Source organism: Aquarana catesbeiana, linkage group LG02, assembly GCF_042186555.1.
Source record: "Aquarana catesbeiana isolate 2022-GZ linkage group LG02, ASM4218655v1, whole genome shotgun sequence".
Lineage (NCBI taxonomy): Eukaryota > Metazoa > Chordata > Amphibia > Anura > Ranidae > Aquarana > Aquarana catesbeiana.
In genome coordinates this window covers 453,170,166-453,185,878 of record NC_133325.1, presented here as the reverse complement: position 1 = coordinate 453,185,878, position 15,713 = coordinate 453,170,166, and the positions used below count along the sequence as shown (strand labels likewise).

Below are 15,713 nucleotides of genomic sequence, written 5' to 3'. Positions count from 1 at the left end.
CTGACCCTCTGGACAGTGCTGACTGGCCTTATGCAGATCACATGGGGGAAAAAAAAAAAAAAAAAAAACACACAACACACCTCTCTAGCTATACACACCAAACTGAGCATGTGCACCCCGACTCCAAAGGCTGTCTTATCCGGTCATGTTCTTGAGTCAGTGGAAAAAGGATCTGTGCATACAGGATCAAACAGCCTTTTTACACAATGCAGAGGATTAACCCCTTAGGTTACACAATGAATACAAGTATACTTTACTGCATATACAGATTGATTTTACTGTTGTGGGTTTAGAAACACTTTAAAATTTAGGCTGGTCATACACAGTTCAAATCGTCCGGTTCAACAGGAACCGGCCAAGATTTGAACAGTTAATGGGCAGGCTGAATGTACCAAACTGATCTCTCTCTCTCGACAAACTTGGGTACAACCAGCCTGCTGGATTCCACTGCTATAGCCGCTAGCGATCATCACTGTCTTCTCCCAGCAGGGACAGCTTCCCCCACCCACCCCCTGCTGGGAGAAGACAATTGTGAAGCAGGAGGGATTCCCCCATCAACACTGTCTGTTGATTTGGGGAATCATGCAAAATTTCTCTCCTGCAACCCGTGGTTGCAGGAAAGAAATTCCGTACTGTCTATGGCCAGCCTTAGGCTTCAACAGCCATGCTGTTACAGCCAGAGATTGGGGAAGAGAATGAAACAGGGGACTCAGACAGCAATTCTGTCTTTAAGAGGCCAAGGGCCGTAATGTGAGACGTACATGCTTTTTCTAGGCCACTATGGTACAATAAGAAACACTGGATTTTTCTCTTGCTCTACCTGGTGCAGAAGACCAGGTAGGATTTGCATTGTGGGAAGGGATAGATAGACCACAGGATTATCAAAGGCATCTGATCAGAGTTAGGGGGTCCTTGGTCCTGCCCCTTGGCAGCTTGGTTTTGCATCTGGAGGCCAGGATGACTACATGCAATGTCTCCCATTTCTGAAATATCAGCTTGAAAATGTCCGTGTTAAGGGCCCATTCCTCTAGATCCAGGCGGTGGAGTATGCATTTCCAGGAGTGGACAACTGGAAAGCAGATTACTGCAAAAACAATGGACAGAGTGCATCGACCCAAGCGATTAACTTAATTGCTTTCTTCAAAGCTGCACAACTCTTAATGCCCCCTTGATGGTCAATGTAGGTCATAGCTGTGGCATTGACTGCCCCCTGGTCAAGTTTCCTGGGGAGGTCCAGGGTTGCAGAGCCATCCATATTGCCGGAGGTTCCAGATGTTGATGGGAGGCTTGGCTTCCATCGGAGACCATTTTTCCCTGGACCATGAGGGACAGAAACACCTCCTGAGCCTGAAAGAATAGCATCTGTTATCAGGTTCCAGCGATAATGAAGGAAATACTTCCCTATGCCTAAAGCTGAGCTGGAGATCCAGCAAGTTAGGAACCCCTTGCTTGACTGGACCATGGGTAGGTTGAGAGAAGGGCATGCTTGCTACAGGTTGACAGGATGTGGTGGAGAGATCTTGCATACAATTGGACTAAGGAGACTACCATGAGATCTAGAATTCATGGAGAACCCTCATTGTGCATGTTTCTGACCTGTGAGCTCAGTTTTCTTCTCTAGAAGGAAAACCCTTGACATGAGAAGTGTCCAGAACCAGACCCAAGTATTCCAAAGAGGGCTGGAGAGCAGATTTATAGAAAACCACCCAACTGAAATCTTAGAGCATCCGAATTGTCCTGTGGACTTTTGCGAAAAGTTATTCAGATAACCTGTGACCTTAATGCGAGTTCTGAGAATGGCAAAAAGAGGTGCTAGGATCTTTGCGAATACCCAAAGCAGAGGATAGGCTAAAAAAAAAGCAGTGCTACAATCTGGAAAGGATTCTCTAACAACGCAGGATGAATACCCCTATCGGGCTTTGGTAGCATGAACAGGCTTGAATCGAATCCTTTGAGCATGTCTAGTGAACAACTATTCCCTGGGTCAAGGGATGTTCAAGACATTCTGCAAATGTAACTGTCCTTGGGGCAGTTTTTGGTTAATTTGAGAAAAGCAGGGGGGGGGGGTTACTTCTTTTAAATCATCAATTCAACCAAAAGGTCTGGGCCATCTGTGACCCACAGTGGAAAAACTAACAGAAGCCCCTGCACTCTTAGGATCGAGGGTGCCCCTTAATTGGGAAGAGGCATTTGTGGAATACTTGGTGGGCCAAGGCTGTGCCAAAAAGGGCTTAACTTAGGTTTTGAAGTTGAAGCATGGAGAGATTAGGTGCTTGGGGTTTTGAAGTAGAGGCTCCTGAGGGGGGGTGGGGATGTAGGTTTTGGAATCTTCACCGTAAAGTAAAACCTTTCTTCCTGTGATATCCTGAGAATGTCAAGTGCCTTCCCAAAAAGCTTCAGCTGTCCAGGCTTTGAAGATTTTGTGCAAGTTAAAGCGGTGTTCTACCCACTTTTGAGAGGTGGTCTTAAACGAAAGACCACTTCTCCACCCCTCGTTTTTGGATATTAAAAAAAATAATTTTTCTCTATCGTACCCATTTATGAAGTACATAGTGTGCTTCCGGTTCGCAGCGCAGGACGTCATATCCTTTTTTTGTGAGGTGAGCCCCCTGTCTTCTGGGACCTGTGTGTGCCCCAGAAGACAGCTGGCCATTCACAAAGCGACTCGCGCATATGCAGTAGGAAACGGGCAGTGAAGCCACAAGGCTCTACTGCCAGTTTCCTTTATTTAGAATGGCGGCGCCTGCACCCAATCTGGACAGATAGGCCTTGGAGGGCCCACGTCGTGGGCTACCTGGACAGGTAAGTGTCCTTATTAAAATAGTCAGCAGCTACAGTGTTTGTAGCTGCTGACTTAAAAAAAAATAATTTGCGGGTGGAACACCGCTTTAATGGAGTTTAGGGCTATTCTGGAAACAGATTTAATCACATGTTCTTTGACAACCACACAAGAGAAAAGGTGAAGGTAATTGCTGTAATTACTCAGTTAGGGCTTAGTCCTGCAATACAGGATCATGTTGGTTGTTGACTGCCCTAGTCATGCTAGTTGCAGTCTGAAATCAAAGCGACAGCTGGTTGCAGAGCTGAGCCTGCAAGTGTAAAGAGCTCTTTAGGAGCATCTCAGACTTCATATCTGCAAAATCTCTGAATGAAGGAACATCTCTGATTGGCACAGTAAAAATTCCAAGACAGACAGTAGGATCAACTACCAAGAATAGACCAATTTTCATTGGAGAGAGAGTTAAGCAATGATTTTCACTTCTCCAAATCTTTTCTAGAATTATCCAGTCATAAATTGACCATTCACTTTGTTCATGAATGGGGAGAATCTTTGTAGATCTTGTCTGTCGTTGTACCCAAAGGGCATGGCAAGACATAGGAGAAGTACGGCATTGTTGAGGCTTCTATGCACAGCATGACTGAATAGATTAGCCATAATAGCACGCATGTTGAGCAAAGCTGCATCTTCAGGTGTATAGGAGTCTGGGGGTGAGAAATATTACACAGCCTCCTAATACTGAATTCAGGTCCTCTGTTCTTTTCTTTATCCACCTCTTCTCAGCTGGGTGTTTCAGGACCCAGTTCATTTATGGAGACGAACTGGATTAGAGACTTGGCATTTTGAAGCCCTGGACATAAAAGGCAGTATTAAAGTTGTTAGGTGTCTAAGGAATTGTGCCAATGAAAAACCTGCTTTTGTCAGGTAAGCTGCATATTGCTTCTAATGCATCCCTGCGTCTTTGATGAAAGGGCTCCCTCCAAGCAAACCTGCCTTTAATTTATCCACTGCTATACAGTATATGCGCAAAATTGGAGATTTTCAAAAATGTTAAACGTTAGGACTGCACTATACAGAGGAGCCTTGGCGAGGCAGTGCGGCTTCACATATATTTGCAAAATCTGTTTTTAACATGAATTTTTACAGGGTCAATTTGGTTTTGTTGCAGGCTAGATGGAAAATGTGCTGGGAATTATTGTGTTTGTTAAGCTGCTTGCTGCATTCCTGAAATGGAACTAGAACTGGATGCAAAGACTTATAAAATCGGGACCCACTCCGGTGGAAGAAAAGCATTTTCACTTTGAGGCCGAGTGTTGTGTGGGATTTCAGGCAGAGGAAAAAGTTTTTCTGATATTTTGTTGTGGCTCCCTTTTTCCTGGTTTCCCCCATTGCTATGGGAGAATGTATTTCCCTGAGGGGTGTGCAATATGTTGTAAGCATTTCTGAAAAGAGTACACAGGAACCCAGACATGGACCGGCTTGCAGCCAAGTCAGCATGGGGAATGGGTGGGAGGAAGCGCCCAAGTACTTTACAATGGCTCACGGTGGAGCTGTAAGCAGTAAAGTGTGCAACTAGTGGAGTGATGCAACATCTTGTCATCCACCCGAGACTAAGCGGCTGATTTTAGTGTCAAGTTTGAAATGTTTACTCTGTAGGAGTGAATACATTGTTTTTTTTTTTTTTTTACAGTAACAGTCAGATACAGGGCGATTCAGTCTTGTCCATAGGGTTGGACCGTGGCCCTGGACAGCAGACTGACTTACTACATGCATTGCATGAAGTGCAGAAGTGAGTGCCTGTGTAGGATCCAGTGGCTGAAGCAATATTACAGGCAATCCCCATGTCATAGGATCCGGATAAGGCTCCCACGATTTTATCAAGGGTGCACCGCTTCCGAATCTGAAGATAAAAACTAGTTCAAATGGAAGTCCAGCCTAACACTAAAATCACTACATCTACAGACATGCATGATATAACACTAACTCATCTAGCCCTGTAAAGAAGAAATCAGTATACAGTGCCTTGAAAAAGTATTCATACCCTTTGAAATTTTCCACATTTTGTCATGTTACAACCAAAACCGTAAATGTATTTTATTGGGATTTTATGTGATAGACCAACACAACGTGGCACATAATTTTAAATTAGAAGGAAAAATGATAATAGGATTTAAGACATACCTGTAAAATCATTTTCTTTGAGTACATCATGGAACACAGAGTCAGGCTAATATTCATTACCTGCTGGGACGTCCCAGAGCAATAGCCTTGAGGGGAGGGAGACACCCTGCCAAACAAAAGCCATCAGAACTTATACTGCAGCCTGCAGTACACTGCGCCCGAAAGCCGAATCCTCGGTTGCTCGAACATCCACTTAATAAAATGTTGTGAACGTATGCACGGAAGACCAGGTAGCAACTTTACAAATCTGAGCCACATATACCAGATTGTGAAAAGCCCAGGAGGTTCCTACACCCCTGGTAGAATGAGCTCTCACCCTAAAGGGAGGAGCTTTAGGTTTCAGACCGTAGGCCTGAATGACCAATTGACGGACCCAATTGGCAATGGAAGCTGCCTACCCCTTCTTGGGTCCTTTTGGTAAAACAAAAAAAAGGGGAGGAGTCTGATCCTCAGATCTCCGCAGATCTAGACAAATAAACCTTGACTGCCCAGACAACATCCAAAGAATGCAGTCTCTCTTCCGCCGAACAAGACAGAGAAAAAAGGCAAAATAATGTCCTGATTTAAATAAAAGGCCGACACCACTTTTGGCAAAAAGGATGGAAAAGGTCATAACACGACTGTCGTGGTGAAGGATCAAGTACGGTTCCCTGCATTAAAGGGCAGCCAACTCCGACACCCTTCTAGCCGAGGCGATAGCCATCAGGAAGGCTAGCTTGCATGACAGCAAGTCTAATGGAATTTCCTTAAGTTCAAATGGTTGTTTCTGTAAACACAGACAGCACCAAGTTAAGGTCCCAAGGACACATAGGTAACCTAATGGGGGAAGCAAGCGAGTTGCCCCTTGCATAAAGGTTCGGATCAGTGAATGGGAGGCTAAAGGCCTTTGGAAGAATACTGATAGGGCCGAAACCTGACCTCTGTACGCAAAGCCAAATTTGATTTCCACAGCTGACTGTTGAAATGAGAGAATTCTCCCAATCACATATTTCCGAGGATACCATTCTCTGGCTTCACTCCAAGCAATAAAAGTCTTCCAGACCTTATGATAAATCTTCCTAGCAACAGCTTTTCTAGCATTTACTAGAGTAGACAACTGCTGTAGCTTGTTGTTGAACCTGGATGCCGGTAGGTCGACCTCTGGCCATCCCTAACAGTGGCAAATTTCCTGGAACACTTCTGGGTGTAGGGACCATTTCCCCCGGGCAGATCTGCTGGCGGCTGAGAAAATCTGCCTTCCAGTTCTCTACTCCCGGGATATGGACTGCCAATGTGATTGGCACATGTCCCTCTGCTCAGGCTAGTATGTAGTTCACCTCCTTCAGAGCTGAACGACTCCTGGTACCCGCCTTGGTGTTTTCATATAGGCCATTGCCTTGGCATTGTCAGACTCAACTTTGATGGGGCAGTCCCGAAGCTCCACCGTCCAGGACCGTAGGACCAGACGTACTGCCCGTAACTCTAGGACGTTGATGGGCAGGGTCTGTTCTGTCCCTGACCATTTTCCCTGAGCTGTGAGCCAGTCTACGGTTGCTCGCCAGCCTGAGAGACTGGCATCTCTAGTCAGTACTCTCCAAGTTACCGGGAGAAAGGATTTTCCCTTTCGCAGGTGCTGATCCTGCAACCACCAGTTAAGGCTTAAGCATGCCTGAGGCGATAAGCACATTGAATAATCCAGGGCTTTTCTTCCTCTGTTCTAAGCCAACAAGATATCTTGTTGTAAAGGCCTGGAATGGAACTGGGCATAGAGCACAGCCTCAAAGGAGGATACCATCCACCCTAGAACACTCATACAGAGCTGAATGGAGGGTTGTCTGGTGCCCCTGATCCTTCAGGGCACAGATCCCTACAGGTGGCAAGAATATTCTTGCTTGGACCGTGTTTAGATCAAAATATCTTAGACTTTGAGCTGGTCTCAAGGCTGACTTTTCGGTAATTTATGATCCAGCCTAAGCTTTTCAAATACCTCACTGTGTATATTATGCTCTGTTCTAGAGCCTGTACTGAGTGACCTCTGAGCAGGAGGTCGCCCAGATACCCGAGCGCCATGATCCCTTGGGCCTTTAAGCGACCCAGTACTGATGCTAGGACCTTTATGAACACCCGGGGAGCTGTACCAAGCCCGAAGGGTAGAGCCACAAACTGAAAATGAGGTTGCTCTACTGCAAAACGTAGGAACCTCTGATGAGGCTGAAAGATAGGTGCGTGTCCTTTATAATCGATGGAGGCTAAAAAGTCTCCCCTCTGGAGTGAGGTTACTACTGAGCACACAGACTCCATCCGAAAGGACTGTATCAAAAGATACATGTTCAGGGATCTTGGGTTCAAAATGGGCCTTGTGTCCCAGTTTGGTTTCTGAATCGTAAATAGGATTGAGTAAAACCCTGTGCCCCTTTCGGATACCAGAACCTCTACAATCACTTCTTGATGCACTAGATCAGGGATATGCAATTAGCGGACCTCCAGCTGTTGCAAAACTACAAGTCCCATCATGCCTCTGCCTCTGGGTGTTATGCTTGTGGCTGTCAGCGTCTTGCAGTTCTGCAACAGCTGGAGGTCCGCTAATTGCATATCCCTGCACTAGATGATGTAGTGCCTGAAGCAATAAGTTTCTTTTTGGACGATCTGAGGGAACGCTTGATCTTGGAAACCTGAGGGGGCACCCCACGTAACGCCAGCTTGTAACCGTGAGATATAGTTGAGGTGACCCACTCGTCCTGGATTGTTTTCTTCCAAATGTCCGCAAAGTGCAGCAGCCTTCCCCGCACCCGATGGAGGGGCGTCCCCTTGAAAGGAGGGCTTGGAGCTGGGTTTAGAAGAATTTTGGACACAGGGCCTTTTTTGGCCCTGGCTCTAGCGCTCTGTGGCGGCAAAACCGCCCTGACATTGACACGTTTGAGGAAGCAGTCCCTGCGTTTTTAATTCAATCTTATCTTTATAGAAAGAAACAGAGGGAAATGCATTCCACATAGACATCAATAACAGTAGTAGGTGATAATAAATCAAATGTATATGAGGGATACATAATGTAGTATTGTACCAAGTTCGTTATGTGTGTCAATAACAAAGAAAAAACATTTAGAACAACATGTTGAGACATAACAGATAACTAAAGGGCCCTCTCACTGTAAGGGAGGAGATTATGTGTAAACTTCATGTATTACTACAAACTTATTCTAAAAACCTGTTATGTTGTAGAGGATTTGCCTGTGAGGGTCATATTTTGCATCTGGATTCTGAGGAGTACATTTATACAAAGAGGAAAAGGGTTTGAAGCAAAGTAGGGAAAGCAGAAAGTCGCTCCAACATGGTCATGAGGTGGTGCTGCCTAGGTTGCCCTCTGCCCAGGAGATGAAGTCCGATGAGTAACGGAACAAGGACCATGAAGTCCAAGTATGAGAGAACTGATCATCTTTATTAGATTCCTCAGCCAACAGACGTTTAGGGTCTCTAATGCGGTCCACTTCAATAGCCCACTCCCCCAGGGAAAGTACAGTCCTAGACTTCCAATAACTTGGAATCACCATTCTGGCTGAGGCCAAAAAGTGACGTAAAACATCTTATTTAATGGACTTGAATGTGCCCGGGAGCATGGATAAGAGCGTTATCTCAGGTGTAGGGGTGAGAGAGGTCGCCATCAGTTTGCAGTATAGTAGGAAGATCTGGTGCCAGAATTTCTGTATGGGGAGGGCATTCCCACCAAACGCGGAGCATTGTACCCCTGGAGCTTAGACATTGCCAACAGGTATCCAGCTTTGTCGAGTTGAAGTGACGTATAGTCGAAGGGCATCTATAACCCCTCGTCACCAGTTTGAACCCCTTTTCTTGAGTTTTAGTGGCTAGAGTTTGTGCGTTAGAATAAAGCAATTTTGCCAGTCAATGAGGGAGACGGAGTGTTGTAAATCTTTTTCCCAGGTCTTCGTATAGGGTGGGAGATCAGGGTCAGAAGCATTCAGCAAGAGGGAATAATGCTGTGATACCACATGCTTCGGAGGATCGGCTTAGAGGAGCATATCCTCGAATGCTGTCGGTTCAGCTAGAATATCTGATATTGATGGGAAGATTCGGATATAGGAAGTCAATTGTTGTTTCTGGAGGCACGGCATAGGGTATTGAGAAAGCGATCCGGGAGGGGTATCTGACTTTAGAGTGGGGTCTGCTCGGGGAACCTGGGAAAGCCCCCCATGGTCTTCTTTGCGCCAAGGTCCAAAGCTTGTCAGGTGCATAGCCGGTGGGAAGGCTGGAGTCCCAAATAGGGGGGTCATAGGCCCCGAAGGATTTGATATGTTCCCGCTAGAGATCAAGCGGTCCCAAATTTGGATCGTTTGACGAGTGAGGTCACAGAGGGGGTGTGAACCCCTACGATTTGCGGGTGTGCTCCATGGGAGAGCTGAGAGTTCAATGGCTTTCCAAGTGAACCCAGAGCCTGGTCGTATGGTTATGGGACCAGTCCAGTATGCGAGTATCGCTGCCTTATGGTACAATGAAGCGCCCAGGGCTCCAGCTCCCCCTCTTGCTTTCAGAAGAGATAACGTTCTGTATCAAATTCTAGGATGGGCCGAATTCCAAATGAACTTGAACAGCTGGCGCAATTTCAGAAAATAGGAGTTAGGCAAGTATAAAGGGATGGTCTGAAATGGGTATAAAAACCGGGGAAGGACATCCATTTCAAGGTTCACCCTACCAAGCCAGGAAAGCCATTTGAACGTGTTAGTAGACAGATCGGCTTGAGTTCTAAGTAGTAAGGGGGTAAAATTCTTGGAAAGGAGTTGGGATGCATCCTCCAGTATTTGAATACCAAGGTATCGGATGGAGGTGGATCCGGTTTTAAAGGAAAAGGCAGTCGAGGGTCTGTGTAGGCAGAGCAATATTGAGAATTTCCGATTTACTGTAGTTTACTTTGAGTTACTGACTTCCCCAAATCTATGAAACTCCTGCAACACCGAGGGCAGGGACGAATGTGGACGTGTCACAAATAGGAGCAGGTCACCTGCGAATAGAGCAAGTTTAGTTTGAGTGGGCCCGACTGTTATTCCGTGCACAGAGGGATTGTTTCGCAGAGCAATAGCTAAATGTTCCATGGGGAGAACATATAGGAGGGGAGACAGAGCACCCTTGTCGTGTCCCATTATAGATAGAGAATGTCGGCAACAGGGAGCCGTTCAGTCTTATCCTAGCAGATGGAGAGGAGTAGAGGGACATTATCCTTGAGATCATGTGGGCTCCCAGTCCTATTTGTTGTAAAGACAGCTGAAGGAATTGCCAATCTACTCGAATGCCTCCTCTGCATCAACTGTTAAGAGGCATAAAAGAAAATATCGTGGGTTCGGGCATAGTCGGATAAAAGAAGGGTTTTCAGGGTGTTATCCCTTGCTTCTCGGCCACTCACAAATCCCACTTGATCTAAGTGGATCAAATTGGGCAACAACGGTTGTATTCTGTTGGCCAACACTTTAGCGAAGATCCTCAAATCCACCCCAATCAAGGATATTGGCCTATAAATTTGTGCATAAAGTCGGGTCCTTCTCTGGTTTTGGGATAAGGGATATATGAGCCTCAAGTGTTTGTGGAGGGAACACTGAGCCCTCCGACACAGAGTTGAATACTTTAGTGAGGAAAGGAATAAGAAGGGGAGCAAATAGTTTATAAAACTTTGGGGTAAAGCCGTCCGGCTCTGGGCTCTTTCCAGTTGGTGCACTCGCAATGGCTTTCGCAACTTCATCTGCTGTAATAGGCGTTTCAAGTTCGGTAACGGTTTCCTCATCCAAAGTGGGGAGGGCAGTTCCCATGATATAAGAGGACTTGTTCTCTGTAGTAGAGGGGGAACCTGACGACTGGGCCGCAGGTATGTTGTATAGGGAGTGGTAAAAATCCCTGAACGTCTGCGGAATCTTACAAGGTGAGGAGATTGATTCTCCATGCGCTCCTTGGATGTGGGAGATGAAAGTAGAGGATACTTTTGGGTGCAAGGAGCAGGCCAGTGACCTGCCACAGTCTTGGAATTTATATTGGTGGAAAGCGAGCATGTACACACGGAGGTCTCTGAGATGTGATTGAGCGTTGGAAACCTCCATGAGCGTTTCGATTGTTGGGGAAAGTTTATGGTCAGTTTCCAGGTTTCTGAGCTTCTGAATTGCAGCCAGAGCGGCTGAGCGTTCTTTTCAGGCGAGATCCTAATTGAATAAAGGTTCCACGTAGCACCGCCTTCAGTGCCTCTCATTGGATGGGGAATGACGTGGTATCTTGTGTGTGGTCCCCAAAAAAGTTAGAGATCGTTTCAGAGATAAGTGTAATACAGTCCGAGTTAGCAACGAGTCATTCAAGCGCCGTGTCCACTCCTTCACAGGCGTGGAGGGGAGCGAGAACGTCAAGCATATAGGGGAGTGGTCTGACCAGATCATAGAGTCTATTTCACACTCAGGAGACCAGTCTAGACAGCTGTGGTCACTCAGTAAATAGTCTATGCGACTATAGGTCTGATGTACCTGAGAAAAGTGCATGTAGTTACGAGCCTTAGGGTACAGTACCCTCCAAACTTCTACAAGGTGCAAGTCGTACAGTGCGCATTTCAGGGCCCTCAATTTGGGGAATGAAGTCCCTGGGTTTTTAAACGAAGGACGTTTGGTGCTTTTCTTCACAGGAAGTAGAGAACTCTTCCCTCCGGAAATCTTTTGGATATATTTGATCACCGAATAAAAGTTCCCCATGAAACAGGAAATAAGGCAAAAACTTTTTACAAGGAAGCTCGGCTGACCAGTTCTTAAGCCATAAAAGTCTGCGCATATATGTACAGACAAGAGAGCCAGACGAGAAACCTGCTGTATTGAATCTTTTAAAGCATCTACAGCAAAACACAGTGCTCGAGGAATATCTGTCTTACTTTCAGGCAGATCATCCTCCTGGTTAGGCCTATCCGGCCGTTTGACCTGATCATTTACTGACTGGCAAATACCAATTGCTGCAACAGCTGGATGAATAGCTGAACTGGCCAAAGAAAAGGAAGCTTTTAATAAGAATTCCAATTTCTTGTCAACAGGGTCTTTCAAACCCTGTGCGTTATCTACCGGACAAGTTAAGTTCTTGTTTAACCAATTCCCGCCTGGCCTGTAACAGAACGACAGCTGGGAAGTAGTTCTGTTATCCTGACTGGACGTCATATGACGTCCAGCAGGACAACATGCCGGCGGGTGCATCGTGGTGATCGCGAGTGCGGCATGTCAGACTGACACGCCGCATCTCCGATCGTGATAAGAAGCCTCTGACAGGGGGTCTGTGCTGATAACCAGATGTGCCAATCAGCTGCCAATCAGTGCTCAGCAGTGCCCCAATAATAAAGCCTGCCAGTGCCCACCACAGTGCCAATCAGTGCCCACCAGTGCCAGAGGCCAGCATTAATACCTGTCAGTACCTGCCCAATCAGTGCTGCCCATCAGTGTCATCTATTAGTGTCCGTCAGTGCCCATCAATTCTACATATCAGTGCCTCATCAATGCCACCTCATCAGTGAAGGAGAAAAATTTTTATAACAAACGAAGAAAAACTTTTTTTTTCAAAAATGGTCTTTAGTTTGTTTAGCAAAAAATAAAAAAAAACGCAGAGGTGATCAAATACCACCAAAAGAAAGCTCTATTTGTGGGAAGAAAATGATAAAATAGTTTGGGTACAGAGTGTTGTATGACCGCGCAATTGTCATTCAAAGTGCGACAGCACTAAAAGCTCAAAATTGTCCCGGGCAGGAAGGGGCGAAAGTGCCTGGTATTGAAGTGGTTAAGGAAGAGACTGCTGCATCTATGGCTGGCATGCTCCATTTTTTAACAAACTTTTCATCCATGGGATATAAAAGGGAAAACCTTTTAGGAGGCAAAAAAAGTTCTGTCAGGATGTTCCAATCAACATACACCGCCTGTTCTAACAGGGGGTGTAGTGGGAAAGTCTGTGCGACCTGAAAAGGTCTCAGAGATCCCAAAGAGGACCAGGGGGGCTCAGTCACCTCTGCAGGAGGCAATTTAAAGGCAGAAAGAACCATTTCGGTCAGAGTCAGGATCAAAAACCTCTGTGACTGAGAGGCAGACATCGACTGGATATCTTGTCCATATTGCTTGGAAGCAGACTCATCTGCCAGTCACTCCACCGAATCCTGAGCTTTAAGCTCTTCCTATCCTCAACCCATTCCTGCCCCAGACTAGGAGACTCCGGGGAGGGGGATCTGTCACACTTCCTGCCACCATGCGGGATAAAGGCAATCATGTGATCTAACGTGGCTAGGGCTGAGGACAGCTCATTCTTAGTCATAAAGGGTGAAGCAGCAGCGTTGACTGTAGGTACAATACCAGATAGGCGCAGTGGCTCAGATTGCCCAGGAGCCTCTGGGGATAAAACACTAGAGATACGACTAGGTTCATCAGGAACTGAGGACATAGGTCTGCCCTTCCCTGTGGTGTTAGCCCCACTCCTCTTTTCGGAAGACAATAGCCACAAAGAGTACTTGGGTGTAGTATTAAAATCCCCTATGCAAAAATCCTGCTAAGAACCTTTAGCCTGCCAAGCAACACCCGGTGATTCACGTGACCCGGGTAAGGAAAAATGAACCACTGCAAGTGTTTGTTCAGAGCCTGCTCTGTGTCCCACAGCTGCCTTCTGGAAGCATTAAATGCTTGGCCTGCGCAGCTTAAATAAGCTGGGTGTGCGCCGAACGTTCTATGTGTGCGCACGCATGTGCATGGTCCGACGTGAATCTTCTTGCGCCCAGATGAAGGCTTTGGCGCATGTGCGTGCGAAGCCGCATGCGCCATGGCCGCCAAACAAATTGCTGAACCCAACGGCACTCCTGTGAACGCACGTGCACCATGGCGAACCAAGGCAAAATGGCGCAGGGAAAAAACAGCCAAGCATAAAAAAAAAAAAAAAAAAAAAAAGGTGCACTTTGCAAACACCCACAGCTAGCCCAGAACTCTCCCGTATGGTCACCGCACAGATGTCCAGCCTTTAGCTAGCTTGACTGTTACAATCACTGGGACACCCCACAAAAATAACCTTCAAGAACTGGGTACCCTTTCATGTTTAGGGTCCACTCCCTTGGACCCATACAGCACCCTGCCGGAAATGCCTTAGCACTGTTGTGTCCAGAATTTCCACTCCGCAGGGTCCGGTACCTGGAGGCCACGTTACAGGCAAAACCTTGCAGGATGTTTATTCTTCTTTGCGAGGCTTGGGTTCCATTTATCTAAGCATAAAACCCTGTGTCAAATGGATCCGATTGGTCAGTCTCTTGATTCATTTTTGGAACAGTTTGTGGGACTAGAGATCTGGAGCTGAGAGAGTTCAAACAAACTGTGCCATCCGCCTTGCAGTCAGACACTAGTAAAAAACTGAAGAGCTTCCTGTATGGGAGGGGCTATATAGGGGATCACTTTCTGTCTGAAGACCTTTGGTCTACCAGTGTCCATTCACCTAATGATGAAGTATAACCCAGCAGGTAATGAATATTAGCCTGACTCTGTGTCCCATGATGTATGAAAAAGAAAAATGTTTTTCAAAATTTTTTACAAATAAAATATTTAAAAAGTGTGGTGTGCATTGGTATTCAGCCCCCCTGAGTCAATACTTTGTAGAACCACCTTTTGCTACAATTACAGCTGCAAGTCTTTTTGGGTATGTCTCTACCAGTTTTGCACATCTAGAGTGAAGTTTTTCCTAAATTCTTCTTTGCAAAATAGCTCAAGCTCTGTCAGATTGGATGGAGAGCGTCTGAACAGCAATTGTCAAGTCTTGCCACAGATTCCCAATTGGATTTAGGTCTGGACTTTGACTAGGCGATTCTAACACACGAATATGCTTTGATCTAAACCATTCCATTGTAGCTTTGGCTGTATGTTTAGAGTCATTATCTTGCTGGAAGGTAAACCTCCACTCTAGTCAGGTTTTCTTCTAAGATCCCCCCAACATGATGCTGCCACCACCATGTTTCACGCTGGGGATTGTGTGTTCAGGGTGATGTGTAGTGTTAGTTTTCAACCACACAAAGCGTTTTGCTTTTAGGCCAAAAAATTCAATTTTGGTCTCATCTGACCCAAGCACCTTCCTCCACATGGTTGCTGTGTCCCCCACATGGCTTCTCACAAACTGCAAACGGGACTTCTTATGGCTTTTTCAACAATGGATTTCTTCTTGCCACTCTTCCATAAAGGCCAGATTTGTGGAGTACACGAATAATAGTTGTCCTGTGGACAGATTCTCCCACCTTAGCTGTGGACCTTTGGAGCTTGGCTGCTTCTCTGATGAATGCTCTCCTTGACCGGCCTGTCAGATTAGGTGGACGGCCATGTCTTGGTAGGTTTGCAGTTGTACTATATTCTTTCCATTTTTGGATAATTTAACAGTTCTCTGTGAGCTGTTCAAAGCTTAGGATATTTTTTTATAACCTAACAGTTTTAAACTTCTCCACAACTTTAACCCGGACCTGTCTGGTGTGTTCCTTGGCCTTCACGATTCTGTTTTCCACTAAGGTTCTCTAACTTCTGAGGGCTTCCCAGAACAGCTGTATTCATACTGAGATTAAAATTATACACAGGTGGACTCTATTGACTTCTGAAGGCAATTGGTTCCACTAGATTTTAGTTAAGGGTATCAGAGTAAAGGGGGCTGAATACAAATGCATGCCACACTTTTCACATATTTGGAAAAAAATGTTGAAAACCATTTATCATTTTCCTTCCACTTCACACCATCACATAAAATCCCAATAAAATAAATT

At 45.9% G+C, this 15,713-nt stretch overlaps 1 protein-coding gene across 1 annotated transcript in view; it reads right to left on the bottom strand.

Annotated features, from left to right (window-relative positions):
• Positions 1 to 15,713, bottom strand: part of LOC141128352 (protein argonaute-4) — a 146,278-nt gene that overhangs the window by 31,300 nt on the left and 99,265 nt on the right. The gene's annotated exons all lie outside the window — the stretch shown is intronic.